Below are 16,127 nucleotides of genomic sequence, written 5' to 3' on the forward strand. Positions count from 1 at the left end.
CGTTCCGTATTACCCTCCTGAACCCACCGATTCCATATTCTGCTAACAGTCATTGGGTCTCGACCAACGCGAGCAGCAATGTCGCGATACGATGAACCGCAATCACGATAGGCTTCAATCCGATCTTTGTTAAAGTCCTCCTTACACGAGGCATCACAACAATGTTACACCAGGCAACGCCGGTCAACTGCTGTTTGTGTATGAGGAATCTGTTGGTAACTTTCCTCATGTCAGCACGTTGTAGGTGTGTCGCCACCGGCGCCACCCTTGTGTGAATGCTCTGAAAAGGTAATCATTTGCATATCACAGCATCTTCTTCCTGTCGGTTAAATTTCGCGTCTTTAGCACGTCATCTTTGTGGTGTAGCAATTTTAATGGCCTGTAGTGTAGATGCACCAACCACTATGCGATTCTGGTACAGTGGGTCTGCATAACTGCACGGATTACCGAAGCATGTCTCCGTTCTCAGTCCAAATCCCACCTGTGGGCTGATGCACAAATGGGAACTTCGACTGAAGAGACTGCTTTGACAGTCCGTGCAGTTGCGCAAAGCCACTATCCCAGAGTGGCGTAGTGGTTGGTGCATCTACCTAGTGAGCGAGAAAAATGGGTTCAATACCAGCTTTGGTACGAATTTTCATTCCTTGTTTCATTCTCTATATACACTACATAGATATTGACATTGTTTCGTGGTATCCTGGAGACATTTTCAGGAAAGGACTGACGATAGCAGTAAAACTAGTTGAAGAGCAGAGGGAAGAGAGAAACCAACACTAGTTCTCGATCATTAGATGCCCCATTCGCCTGTTCTAGTTTCGTGCAAAACATCGAAACAGATTTTAAAAAATTAAGAAAAACATCCATTTTCTCAGTGTATGATAACCAATATTTAACCCAGATTATGGGTTTCTGTAGCACTTGTGCGTGAGTCGAGTGACGCGGGTGATTTTGCAGGCCGCTGTCCATCACTCGTAATAGGAAGCAAGTCGGCGCAGCTTGCACTCGCGTGCAGCGCAGCTTGCAGGATGAGAAAATTGCACACGGCAGTAATTAATAGAGTGCACGCCAGTTCGGCGTCCGGGCACGCTAGGAGGCGAGGCAGCGGCGCGGGGCTGGCCCCGGAAAGACTGCTTTTTCTCGCTGCTCGCTCGGCGCCGCCGCCAACACGCGACAACGCTTAATCTGCTTCCACCGTAATAACCCGTCCTCCCTGGAAGCAGGAGGTCGCCGGTGAGAAACGATTTTGATGGGCCGGTTCCTGCGTGCGTCGAATTAAATATGGAAAGCGGACACCTAATAACAGCCGCCAGCCGGCCCGCAATCATCGTGACGTGACGGGGTAGTGGCGGCCAGCTGGCGGGCAGCGGCCGAACACGTCCCACCGGCCCACACTGTGAGTACTGATGCTGCGGTGCGCGCTCTGCGGACCCACACACCAGCGCTCCCTGAACCGGTGACCAACGAGTACTGATACAAATCACTAGCTGCAACTGACAATTTTGTTGTATTTGCAAGCGTATGATTCATCTATACTGTCGACATACAATATACACTCCTGGAAATGGAAAAAAGAACACATTGACACCGGTGTGTCAGACCCACCATACTTGCTCCGGACACTGCGAGAGGGCTGTACAAGCAATGATCACACGCACGGCACAGCGGACACACCAGGAACCGCGGTGTTGGCCGTCGAATGGCGCTAGCTGCGCAGCATTTGTGCACCGCCGCCGTCAGTGTCAGCCAGTTTGCCGTGGCATACGGAGCTCCATCGCAGTCTTTAACACTGGTAGCATGCCGCGACAGCGTGGACGTGAACCGTATGTGCAGTTGACGGACTTTGAGCGAGGGCGTATAGTGGGCATGCGGGAGGCCGGGTGGACGTACCGCCGAATTGCTCAACACGTGGGGCGTGAGGTCGCCACAGTACATCGATGTTGTCGCCAGTGGTCGGCGGAAGGTGCACGTGCCCGTCGACCTGGGACCGGACCGCAGCGACGCACGGATGCACGCCAAGACCGTAGGATCCTACGCAGTGCCGTAGGGGACCGCACCGCCACTTCCCAGCAAATTAGGGACACTGTTGCTCCTGGGGTATCGGCGAGGACCATTCGCAACCGTCTCCATGAAGCTGGGCTACGGTCCCGCACACCGTTAGGCCGTCTTCCGATCACGCCCCAACATCGTGCAGCCCGCCTCCAGTGGTGTCGCGACAGGCGTGAATGGAGGGACGAATGGAGACGTGTCGTCTTCAGCGATGAGAGTCGCTTCTGCCTTGGTGCCAATGATGGTCGTATGCGTGTTTGGCGCCGTGCAGGTGAGCGCCACAATCAGGACTGCATACGACCGAGGCACACAGGGCCAACACCCGGCATCATGGTGTGGGGAGCGATCTCCTACACTGGCCGTACACCACTGGTGATCGTCGAGGGGACACTGAATAGTGCACGGTACATCCAAACCGTCATCGAACCCATCGTTCTACCATTCCTAGACCGGCAAGGGAACTTGCTGTTCCAACAGGACAATGCACGTCCGCATGTATCCCGTGCCACCCAACGTGCTCTAGAAGGTGTAAGTCAACTACCCTGGCCAGCAAGATCTCCGGATCTGTCCCCCATTGAGCATGTTTGGGACTGGATGAAGCGTCGTCTCACGCGGTCTGCACGTCCAGCACGAACGCTGGTCCAACTGAGGCGCCAGGTGGGAATGGCATGGCAAGCCGTTCCACAGGACTACATCCAGCATCTCTACGATCGTCTCCATGGGAGAATAGCAGCCTGCATTGCTGCGAAAGGTGGATATACACTGTACTAGTGCCGACATTGTGCATGCTCTGTTGCCTGTGTCTATGTGCCTGTGGTTCTGTCAGTGTGATCATGTGATGTATCTGACCCCAGGAATGTGTCAATAAAGTTTCCCCTTCCTGGGACAATGAATTCACGGTGTTCTTATTTCAATTTCCAGGAGTGTAGAACGAGTTTAACCTGAATGCTTACGTCAATGTATTCGGAAACCTACTAGTCTGAGCAGCGTCGAGTGCCCCAGCGGCTTGGCGCGCGGTCGCATGTGCCTTCCACCAACGGCGAGGAGACAGGGCCTTCTTCGGCAAGCTCCGCCGCAAGAAAACACAAACGTCATACAGAGAAGCCACGAGGCGGTGTCATTGAGATCTCCCTCCGGATGCATTATCGGCTATCGACTGTTTCGTTAGTTACCTTATCCTTAATGTTAAGGTTTAACTGTTTTGTCATGCTGAAATATTTCAAGTTATAGATGTGATTTTATTTTTAAACATTTTATACTGGTTTTTACCCAGTTGTGTAGTTTGCTTTGCCAAGCTAGGAGCTTCCCAGTATTACAATTGTTGAATCATGCCTACTCGTCAAATATGGGGCGCCTATGAAACATACTTCACGGATCGATAGACAACAATTCAAGCAAATCGTTTGAAAGAGTTTTATTACGAAATGAATCAATGACAATTACAGTACTGGCCATTAAAATTGCTACACCACGAATATAACGTGCTACAGACGCGAAATTTAACCGACAGGAAGTAGATGCTGTGATATGCAAATGATTAGATTTTCAGAGTATTCGCACAAGGTTGGCTCCGGTGGCGGCACCTACAACGTGCTGACATGAGGAAAGTTTCCAACCGATTTCTCATACACAAACAGCAGTTGACCGGCGTTGCCTGGTCAAACGTTGTTGTCATGCCTCGTGTAAGGAGGAGAAATGCGTACCATCACGTTTCCGACTTTGAAAAAGGTCGGATTGTAGCCTATCGCGATTGCAGTTTATCGTATCGTGACATTGCTGCTCACGTTGGTCAAGATCCAATGACTGTTAGCAGAATATGGAATCAGTGGGTTCAGGAGGGTAATACGGAACGCCGTGCTGGATCCCAACGGCCTCGTATCACTAGCAGTCGAGATGACAGGCATCTTATCCGCATGGCTGTAACGGATCGTGCAGCCACGTCCGGATCCCTGAGTCAACAGACGGGGACGTTTGCAAGACAACAACCATCTGCACGAACAGTTCGACAACGTTTGCAGCAGCATGGACTATCAGCTCGGAGACCATGGCTGCGGTTACCCTTGACGGTGCATCACAAACAGGAGCGCCTGCGATGGTGTGCTCAACGACGAACCTAGGTGCACGAATGGCAAAACGTCATTTTTTCGGATGAATCCAGTTTCTGTTTACGGCATCATGATAGTCGCATCCGTGTTTGGCGACATCGCGGTGAACGCACATTGGAAGCGTGTATTCGTCATCGCCATACTGGCGTATCAGCCGGCGTGATGGTATGGGGTGCCATTGGTTACACGTCTCGGTCACCTCTTGTTCGCATTGACGGCACTTTGAACAGTGGACGTTACATTTCAGATGTGTTACGACCTGTGGCTCTACCCCTCATTCGATCCCTGCGAAACCCTACATTTCAGCAGGATAATGCAAGACCGCATGTTGCAGGTCCCATACGGGCCTTTCTGGATACAGAAAATGTTCGACTGCTGCCCTGGCCAGGACATTCTCCAGCTCTCTCACAAATTGAAAACGTCTGGTCAATGGTGGCCGAGCAACTGGCTCGTCACAATACGCCAGTCACTACTTCTGATGAACTGTGGTATCGTATTGAAGCTGCATGGGCAGCTGTACCTGTACTCGCCATCCAAGCTCCGTTTGACTCAATGTCCAGGCGTACGGCCAGAGGTGGTTGTTCTGGGTATTGATTTCCATGATCTATGATCTATGAACCCAAATTGCGTGAAAATGTAATCACATGTCAGTTCTAGTATAATGTATCTGTCCAATGAATACGCGTTTATCAACTGCATTTATTCTTGGTGTAGCAATTTTAATGGCCAGTAGTGTATTAACTTTCGCAATAACACAAAAGTGTCGCAAGCAAAAGGCGACATGCCAGTAAGAAATCTCTTCAGTATATACAAGTCCTAAGTCGCTGGTCATGAAGTGCCTAATCTTGATCCTGCTGTAGAAGTGGGCTACGGCCAGTCGGGAGTGACGCTTATGTTCCCTTCGCCTAGATGCCGCTGCTGTTGAGTTGTCGTGCTAGAGAGGGGTCGGTCAGCGTACTATTGGCTTACGCTTATGTCTTCTTCACAGGCCTCTCTCGACTGGCGCACTGCCCTTGACTTTACGTCGTAACATTCCTCATTCCTCTCTCCTCCCCCCCCCCTCCCCTAAAGCGACGGACGGTCGTCGTAGAGGGAGCTCGACAACGGCGGGGGAGGTAGGAGTGTAGATGCTCTGAGGGACAGGAAACTGTGGCTGCACCCGCCATCCGGCCTTCGCTCTAGAGGAAACGTCCCCCGTAAAACGACCAGAAGGGGTCGCGTCCACCTCCTGAAGCCCATAGCATGATGGAGAAGGCGTCGGCTGCTGCGGCGTGGTTGGGTCCAGCTCCATCGACAGGATGAGAGGAGGCGGAGGAGCGAAGGGTCCGTGGGGTCGTCACGCGATATCGTAATGACATCTTCTGGCGGGTGCTGTAGCCGCGCTGTCCTCGGGATCCGCGAATCTGGGGGAAGAGATACAGAAGGATCACCGTGCACATGACAGTAGGGACTTTGATTGTGATGTCGATACTGCAATCCGTCTGGGGCTGAAATGAGATACATGGATGTGCAAAGTCGACGAAGGATCTCGCCTCGCGCTCACCGTCTGCTGCCGCTAAAAAGCCTGAGAAACACAGTATTATGCGACGCGAAGCGGTACTTGTGACATTCCTTCGGGTGCTGAGGAAGGCGGAGCAGGTGGAGCAGTGTCCGATGGCGGCGGCCGTGAAGCAATTCCGCCGTGGATGCGAACGATAGGAGGCGAGAAACAGTTGTTATGCTTCATCCCTGGTGTGTGTGGTGCGAAGTTTGGTCATCTGCTGCTTGAATGTTCTGACAAAACGTTCCTCTTCGCCGTTTGACTGTGGATGGAACGGTGCACTAGTTAGATGCTGTATGCCTTTGCGTTCACAGAATGTTTCAGATTCATTTGACGTGATTTGAGGACCTTTGTCCGACACTACGACTTCAGGCAAACCTTCGAGACAGAAAATAGAGGACAATGCCTGAGCTGTGCTACGTGATGATTTTCCGCACATGCGTCACACTGTGTCGTCATCTGTTCTATTTGAGTTTCCATACCCTGCCAGGTACAGTGACGACGCGCTAACTGTTTCGTACGAACAATCCCCCCAGTGTCCCTGTCCACTGTGTCCACTGTCATTTTGAACAAGAATCACATTTTGCTGTATAACGAGGCTCTGCCGACGTGCAAAGTATCGGTGCACTACAGAGTCCTTTATGCTATGTAGTGAGCGAAGCCAAGATGTGCGAAGTTATTTTAGCAAAATGTTCAAATCTGAATCAGCCCCCGTGTCCTTTGAAATTTTCCTATAGTTTAGAGGAAGGGATTGAAGCAATTCAGCATCCTGAGCATCGATATGACAACAAGATGCAGTAGAAGCGTCAAAGTCTGTATCGGAAGACGTTAAAGTGCGTCCGCATTACCATGCTTAGCTGTCGGATGATACGCAATTCGTACTGATATTGAGAGAACAACAAAGCCCATCTTTGCAGTTTTTGGGCAGTTTGTACAGGAACCGGCTTCGGACGAAACAAGGACTGCAACGGCTTATGATCCGTTAGTGAGTAGAATTTTCTGCCATGCAAATAGTGGTGGAATTTGGTGACACCATACACTATATCCAATGTCTCTTTCTGTACTTGTGAATAGTTATAGTGAGCTCTGGACCCCACTTTTGATGCGAAAGCAATAGGCCTGTCTTTATCACCAAATTTGTGCGAAAGCACTTCACCGATTCCGTAAAAGGAAGCCTCAACTTGCAACACAACTGGTTTGTCAGAATCAAAGCGAACCAAGCATCGATCATTGAGCAATGCATCTTTAAGGTTTTGAAAAGCTTCTTGGCACTCATTTGTCCAAACAAAGGGGACATTCTTGCGAAGCAAGCGATCCAGTGGAGCAGCGATTTGTGCAGCATTCGGTATGAACCGAATATAATCGTTCATTTTCCCTAAAGCTGACTGCAATTCTGTGACATTGCGAGAAACTGGCAGTTTACATACGATTAACAAATGTGACTGAAAGAAACAAAAAACCAGTCAATAAAATATACTAAGTGCAACTTGTGGCTGTCCTGAAAATTAATTTCGACTCGTTTCATCTGCAGGCAAAGTTATGAGGTAGCCCGTAGTCCAACTCAGCTTTAAAGTCACACATTAATTTTGTCCCCCTAGATTGCTTATTACCTTTTAAAAGAGGAGTTATCCACCAACGTCGTTTCTTCTTCTTCTTCTTCTTCTTCCTCTTCTTTTCGTGGCGACCATCTCCTTGCAGTAAAATAAAAGCTGCACATACGACAACTGCTAAATCCACTCCTGCTCTCATAATATCGATTGGTGAAATCGTAATTAAAACGCTACTTTATAGCAATAACAAAACGGGAGCAACGTCGGGAAGTTATCAGAGTTAACTGTGATTCCACGTGGTCGAAGCGCTTGGCCCCAAGCCCTTAGTTTGGTATAGCTGATAAGACGAGCGCCTACACGTTGGCCACCAAGGTTTGGCCGAATCCACTCTCTATCGTTCGTTGTCCTTCGTTAGCCTAGCGTAATGATTTAAACGTCGTAATGATAAAGAAATAACAACTAAATTTCTGCAGCCTTCATTCGAAATTACGAGGAATTCACACCATTTTGTCGCATTCACAACATAAATCTACGTACTGTGGACGGTGACTAGGTGCTGTTGAGCAATGCCCTGCGAATTGGCTTGAATGAGCCAGTTCGAAGTTTGCCTAATTTTAGCTCTAAGCAGGCCACTATGAACAAAATTTAAATATGATTTTTGTTGTATGTTTTATACTGGTTTGTAAATGTTTCAATAATCAAAGCAATGCGCTTTCTTTTCACCTTCGAAGGTGATATTCCTATTTTTAGCCTCCTTGGTCTCGAATCGTAGTATTTGGTTTTAGATGCCCAAAAAGAGCTTCAAAAAATTAAAGAAATGACATGTATTTAGATGTGAGTAGTATTTAAGAGCTGTTATGTTACAGTGCATTTATGGAAACTGCATGACCCAGTGAAGGAAACCTTGATTGGGCCTGTGACACATTTTTTCGTTAACACTGAATATTTATGACTTCTGCGTCTACTCTAGTGAAACTGAAAATAGAATGATCAACTTACAAGGAAAATAAAGTATTTAAGGCGAAACAGAAATTCCGACATTTGCCGCCATCAGGCTTCCAAATAAATTCAGTGGCGTCAAGTGAAAATTAGTGTCAGACCAGGACTTAAATCCTGAGTTCCTAATTTACACAAGATATCGCCTTAACCACTTTGGCTATCCGAGCACACTCCACTTCCAACCAAAATTTCCAACTTGTCACACACTACATCCTTGGTATTCATGAACTGCCTTCAAGGCGTGTCCGAAAGTACAGACACTACACGTAGATGATAAACATACGCGCAGTGGTGGCAGTTAATTATAGTTGAGTGCAGATGCACTGTTATTCGGATCGCTAGCGGGAATTACTGTGAGAGTGAGAGCAATGAGGGTAATATGCTGGGAAGGCTCTGTATGTAGTGTGCGACAAGTTGTGAATTTTGGCTGGACATGAAGCATGCTCGGATAGCCAAAGCAACTGAGGCGATGGCTCGCTTAAAGTGGCATATCCGCGTTCGAGACCCGATCCAGCACAAATTTTCAATTGTCGCCATTGAATCTATTAATTTATTCCAACGACTGATTGTGACTGAAGTCGGAATTTCTACGTCTGCGGAATGAAAAACAAATGGTGTGTGATCTTGCGGCCGTGTCCAAGAGAACAGGCATCACACATACATAAAATGTTTATTACAGTAACCAAGGATTTTGTTACATACTTTCTTTAGGTGCCCCACCGATAGCAGTTTCCCCTACAGCAAAAGTGGAAATTTTAGAGTCTTGCCTTTCCTCTGAATAAATGTATGTGAACGCCCATGTCTGCACCTACGACTATACTCTGCAAAGCACTGTGAAGTGCATAGCGTAGGATAATTCCCATTATGCCACATGTTACGGGTTTTTTCCGTTCCACTTGCGTAATGAGCGCAGGAATAATATTTATTGCAGTGTCTTTGAGGGTGTTGTTGATTAGTCTACCCCTGTCTTTGCGGTCCCTATGGCAGCGACATTCAGGGTGTTAAAATATTCCGTATTTTGTGAGGTGGTAATATGGACCAAAATAAGATAAAAAGTCCAGTAAGCATGGGCTCTAAATTGCATACCTTAAGAGCTATGAGCGCTTGTTCATCTTCGCTACTGTGAAACATAAATCTTCTATTGGAGGCGGTTTGCTATTATTAACGAGCTAGGGCACATTCCACTGTAATTTTCCACGGATTCAGCATCCACTAACATCTGTTAGTGTCGTTACTGTAAACCACATCCACAACTAAGGGTAAGAGCAGAGCATATACAAATTATAACGGAACCATGTTGTGTCCTGATAAGTTTGTGAAATGCTTTTACATTGCAGTTTTACCTTCACACTTACCAGCATAAAGAAGGCCTATTGTAATGGTATCAGACGCAAAATGTGGCGTGAAGACACCAAATGTAGGGGATGGGTGCCAGGAAGTGTCGTATTAAACCTCTGCGAGAACTTTCCAAATGATTTATTTGTTTCCATTACAGTGCTCTGTTCACCTCAGTCTATGTCACAGGGCCCCACAATGCTGTGGAAGCACCCCAGTGGCCTATGCAATGCAACGTTGTGTCATGCCGACCTTGGCCGGCCCGCTGAGTTCCGATGATGTCAGGATGACTGCGCCAGCAGCGGATTCAGCGGCCACCATCCCCATTGGCTCCGCGCTGCTCCGCTGGGAGTCGTAGGCAGGCCCCGCTGCTGCTTCTTCCTCACTGGCGTAGCTGAGAATGCGGCGGCAATGACCGCCCGCGATCCGGCATCCAAATCTGCGGCCCTCGCCTCAGAAGTCTCCAGCGTGTGTCAGGAGCCGAGACGACTGCCTGCGGTAGCGAGCCGAAGAGTAGCCAGCTGGCTGGCTGCAGACCCCACGTCGGCCTCAGAGGGTCCAACCAACAACCCTCCGTGGACTGGGACGCTGGCGCCCCATCTGTTGCTGCATGTGGCCCGGTAGTATGATACGCCCCGCTGTCCATAAGAGCTGTCACACTTCAATGAATCTCATTAGCAAACGGCACCTATTTACACTCCGCTGTGCGCCTCTGTTTCGCTAACTTACCACTTCGGGTCACGTACTCATAACACTTAGGTTGGCCAGTGGCCCCCTTCTGCCTGTGACTTGCGCCATGGAAACTGCTGTGTGCGCCCCCTCTGGCAGTTCTACGCCCCTGTGGCCTCTATTTGCCTTCTCAACTGCTGGTATGCGTAACTTACTGCAATCCGGCCTGCACCTGGCTGTAACTCATGCCCCGAATATCGCACAAAACTAACTTTCTCTATCCTAAACGGTGGTGCCGCTACACTATTATTCCACACGGGAAATGGCATACATCACCTTCAGTTATGGTCTGGAAAATGGAAGCAACCGACGAGCCTGTGTCCTTTATACTGAAAAATATCCAAAATGCAAGATTGGCCGGAGAGGTCCAGTACGTTAGCCATCTCAGTCCCTCGACCTTAATCCCCTTGAGTTTTGTTTATGAGAGACGTGAAACCTTTGGTGTATGAAAGCCCAATTAACGATGTGCAAACACTATAGCAACACATCATCAGTGCGTGCCAGTGCATGACCAAATCGGATTTTTTTCAGTGTGTGCCTGATTCCCTAAGACGTTAGACAGGGGCATGTCTTTCTATGAGTGGACGCCATATTGGGCACCTCCTTTAGTGATGGCTCACAAGTGCGGGTAGTATGTTAATATCAGGGAGATTACCTTAGAAGCCCTGCTGTTTCATAGTGACAGAATAATGTGTGTGAGGGCATTGCACTTTCTGGTGGGTAATGTTCTGTTATTGGTATCAGTATTTACTTATTATTAAGACCATTCCAGGAATCCTACTGACCTGATGCAGTTGTGCTCGTTATATTTCGCTGACGACAGCATCAGTATTACCTCATCTCCAAGGCCACACCAGGAATCACATCAGCATCAGTATGCCCTCAACTCCAAGGCCATACTGGGTAACATGACATCAGCATCATTGCATCTGGCCACATGCCAAGACCGTGCAGGAGGTGGGAGAGACTCCCACATGCATGTGCTCAGCAGCCAATGGCATACAGTTTGCTTGCGTGTTGTCAGTATGAAGTGACCCCACGCCTCCAGCTGCCCCCTCACCCCCACCCCCCTTTCAGCAGCCAATGGCGTGCAAGCTCGGCTGATCACAGTTTTCGTGTAATAATGTGATTATGTGTGCTTCATCTTTTGCTGTTCAGCATGAAGCACCACCACCACCACCACCAGCAGCAGCAGTAACGATCAGCTGGAAACAAGAAGACAGAAACTATCACTATGTATTACGAGGTGCATTCAAGTTCTAAGGCCTCCGATTTATTTTATCCGGACTGGAAAGAGATAGAAACATGCGCATTCTTTTAAAATGAGGCCGCGTTCATTGTCAATACGTCCCAGCGATGGCAGCACCGTACGGCAGATGGAATTTTACCGCCAGCGGCGAGAATGAGAACTGTTTTAAATACTTAAAATGGCGGCGTTTTCCTTACTTGAACAGCGTGCAATCATTCGTTTTCTGAATTTGCGTGGTGTGAAACCAATTGAAATTCATCGACAGTTGAAGGAGACATGTGGTGATGGATTTATGGATGTGTCGAAAGTGCGTTCACGGGTGCGACAGTTTAATGAAGGCAGAACATCATGTGACAACAAACCGAAACAACCTCGGGCTCGCACAAGCCGGTCTGACGACAAGATCGAGAAAGTGGAGAGAATTGTTTTGGGGGATCGTCGAATGACTGTTGAACAGATCGCCTCCAGAGTTGTCATTTCTGTGGGTTCTGTGCACACAATCCTGCATGACGACCTGAAAATGCGAAAAGTGTCATCCAGGTGAGTGCCACGAATGCTGATGGACGACCACACGGGTGCCCGTGTGGCATGTTGCCAAGCAATGTTGACGCGCAACGACAGCATGAATGGGACTTTCTTTTCGTCGGTTGTGACAACGGATGAGACGTGGATGCCATTTCTCAATCCAGAAACAAAGCGCCAGTCAGCTCAATGCAAGCACAGAGATTCACTGCCACCAAAAAAATTTCGGGTAACCGCCAGTGCTGAAAAAATGATGGTGTCCATGTTCTGGGACAGCGAGGGCGTAATCCTTACCCATTGCGTTCCAAAGGGCACTACGGTAACAGGTGCATCCTACGAAAATGTTTTGAAGAACAAATTCCTTCCTGCACTGCAACAAAAACGTCCGGGAAGGGCTGCGCGTGTGCTGTTTCACCAAGACAACGCACCCGCACATCGAGCTAACGTAACGCAACAGTTTCTTCGTGATAACAACTTTGAAGTGATTCCTCATGCTCCCTACTCACCTGACCTGGCTCCTAGTGACTTTTGGCTTTTTCCAACAATGAAAGACACTCTCCGTGGCCGCAAATTCACCAGCCGTGCTGCTATTGCCTCAGCGATTTTCCAGTGGTCAAAACAGACTCCTAAAGAAGCCTTCGCCGCTGCCATGGGATCATGGCGTCAGCGTTGTGAAAAATGTGTACGTCTGCAGGGCGATTACGTCGAGAAGTAACGCCAGTTTCATCGATTTCGGGTGGGTAGTTAATTAGGAAAAAAATCGGAGGCCTTAGAACTTGAATGCACCTCGTACATCAGTCTATCACTACTTATTAATCCAAACAATCCTGCTGGGAGAACATCCACAGTGGAGCATTATAGTAGAGATTGAAAATATCACTTCCCTGGAGTGATATTTTCATTCTCTACTTATTATTATTATTGTTATTATTACTCTTATTATTAGTATCATTATTATTGTGTAAACTTCATAAAAATTTTCGTTTTTGCTGTTATTACTGTAGACTATCGCTGGACGAGGGCATGCAGCTGTTTCTTGCAGCACCATAGCAGCCACCTGCGGGATGTCTTCCCGACCTGAGTATCTGCGCAACAACAGTATTAATATATACACTCATGGAAATGGAAAAAAGAACACATTGACACCGGTGTGTCAGACCCACCATACTTGCTCCGGACACTGCGAGAGGGCTGTACAAGCAATGATCACACGCACGGCACAGCGGACACACCAGGAACCGCGGTGTTGGCCGTCGAATGGCGCTAGCTGCGCAGCATTTGTGCACCGCCGCCGTCAGTGTCAGCCAGTTTGCCGTGGCATACGGAGCTCCATCGCAGTCTTTAACACTGGTAGCATGCCGCGACAGCGTGGACGTGAACCGTATGTGCAGTTGACGGACTTTGAGCGAGGGCGTATAGTGGGCATGCGGGAGGCCGGGTGGACGTAACGCCGAATTGCTCAACACGTGGGGCGTGAGGTCTCCACAGTACATCGATGTTGTCGCCAGTGGTCGGCGGAAGGTGCACGTGCCCGTCGACCTGGGACCGTACCGCAGCGACGCACGGATGCACGCCAAGACCGTAGGATCCTACGCAGTGCCGTAGGGGACCGCACCGCCACTTCCCAGCAAATTAGGGACACTGTTGCTCCTGGGGTATCGGCGAGGACCATTCGCAACCGTCTCCATGAAGCTGGGCTACGGTCCCGCACACCGTTAGGCCGTCTTCCGATCACGCCCCAACATCGTGCAGCCCGCCTCCAGTGGTGTCGCGACAGGCGTGAATGGAGGGACGAATGGAGACGTGTCGTCTTCAGCGATGAGAGTCGCTTCTGCCTTGGTGCCAATGATGGTCGTATGCGTGTTTGGCGCCGTGCAGGTGAGCGCCACAATCAGGACTGCATACGACCGAGGCACACAGGGCCAACACCCGGCATCATGGTGTGGGGAGCGATCTCCTACACTGGCCGTACACCACTGGTGATCGTCGAGGGGACACTGAATAGTGCACGGTACATCCAAACCGTCATCGAACCCATCGTTCTACCATTCCTAGACCGGCAAGGGAACTTGCTGTTCCAACAGGACAATGCACGTCCGCATGTATCCCGTGCCACCCAACGTGCTCTAGAAGGTGTAAGTCAACTACCCTGGCCAGCAAGATCTCCGGATCTGTCCCCCATTGAGCATGTTTGGGACTGGATGAAGCGTCGTCTCACGCGGTCTGCACGTCCAGCACGAACGCTGGTCCAACTGAGGCGCCAGGTGGAAATGGCATGGCAAGCCGTTCCACAGGACTACATCCAGCATCTCTACGATCGTCTCCATAGGAGAATAGCAGCCTGCATTGCTGCGAAAGGTGGATATACACTGTACTAGTGCCGACATTGTGCATGCTCTGTTGCCTGTGTCTATGTGCCTGTGGTTCTGTCAGTGTGATCATGTGATGTATCCGACCCCAGGAATGTGTCAATAAAGTTTCCCCTTCCTGGGACAATGAATTCACGGTGTTCTTATTTCAATTTCCAGGAGTGTATATCAAGTGGAGCAGTCCGCAGCTCGTGGACTAGTGGCTAGCGTTGCTGCCCTTGGACCACGGGGTCCCGGGCTCGATTTCTAGCCAGGTTGGGCATTTTCTCTACATGGGGAATGTGTGTTTGTGTTGTCCTCATCATTATCATCATCATCGTTCGTGACAGTGACTAGATTGGACTGTGTAAAAAATTGGACTGTGAAAAAATTAGGACTTTGTACGAGCCCTGATGACCAAATAGTTGAGCGCCCCACAAACCAAACATCATCATCAACAAGTGGAGCAGCACGTCAACGCTTTTATTCCCCCTGTACCAAGTGTGTAAATGTAAAGCCTGTAACTATAAAACCAGTGAAGCCTGATTTTACTGAAGGAATGACCATATACATAATTGCACCTAAAGGCTTAAATACAGTTCAGGTAGAATTCAAAGCATGTTAAATGCATTCATTTGGATACTTCCATGTAGTGGAATTATTGTGTAAAAATGAGAAAAAATGTTGTATAAAACAAAATTGTTCTTATTCACCTCCATCCCACAACAACTTTCATGTTGAAAGGATCGATTAATAAAACACACAATTAGTAAATAAACTCATAGTTTATTATCAGAAACGACTTTATTTTTCAAAAAAAGATATTGTATAAATGCAGAATGATTTCTTCTTTACATAACAGCACTGATCAACTAAACAATAATAACAACATCAGAGATACATTATGCCATTAACAACAGATTTCTTCCGAAAAGAGATTGATAAACGCAGAATGATATTACTTACATAATGACAATTGATCAACTGTACAATATTTTCAGCAGCAGATATACATAATACTAAGACAGGACGAGAATTACTTTTTAATTTACATTATTAACAGTGTGTAGGGATTAGCAGCAGCAGCAGTTGAAGACCCACACATACACAAATTCATAAATATACATTGGTCAGCCAAAATATTGTGGTTGGTTGGTTGGTTTGGGGAAGGAGACCAGACAGCGTGGTCATCGGTCTCATCGGATTAGGGAAGGACGGGGAAGGAAGTCGGCCGTGCCCTTTCCGAGGAACCATCCCGGCATTTGCCTGGAGTGATTTAGGGAAATCACGGAAAACCTAAATCAGGATGGCCGGACGCGGGATTGAACCGTCGTCCTCCCGAATGCGAGTCCAGTGTCTAACCACTGCGCCACCTCGCTCGAAAATATTGTGACCATAGACCTACTATTGATATATACCCTTCCAGGTAATAGCAGTGTCACCTGGCGAGGAATGAATGCTAGTCAGACACACGTGCAGTGCATGAAGTATAATGAGCGTGTTGTCTGTGCCGGCCGGTGTGGCGGTGCGGTTCTAGGCGCTTCAGTCTGGAACCGCTTGACCGCTACGCTCGCAGGTTCGAATCCTGCCTCGGGCATGGATGTGTGTGATGTCCTTAGGTTAGTTAGGTTTAATTAGTTCTAAGTTCTAGGCGACTGATGACCTCAGAAGTTAAGTCGCATAGTGCTCAGAGCCATTTGAACC

The sequence above is a fragment of the Schistocerca nitens genome, chromosome 5, assembly GCF_023898315.1.
Source record: "Schistocerca nitens isolate TAMUIC-IGC-003100 chromosome 5, iqSchNite1.1, whole genome shotgun sequence".
Classification (NCBI taxonomy): domain Eukaryota; kingdom Metazoa; phylum Arthropoda; class Insecta; order Orthoptera; family Acrididae; genus Schistocerca; species Schistocerca nitens.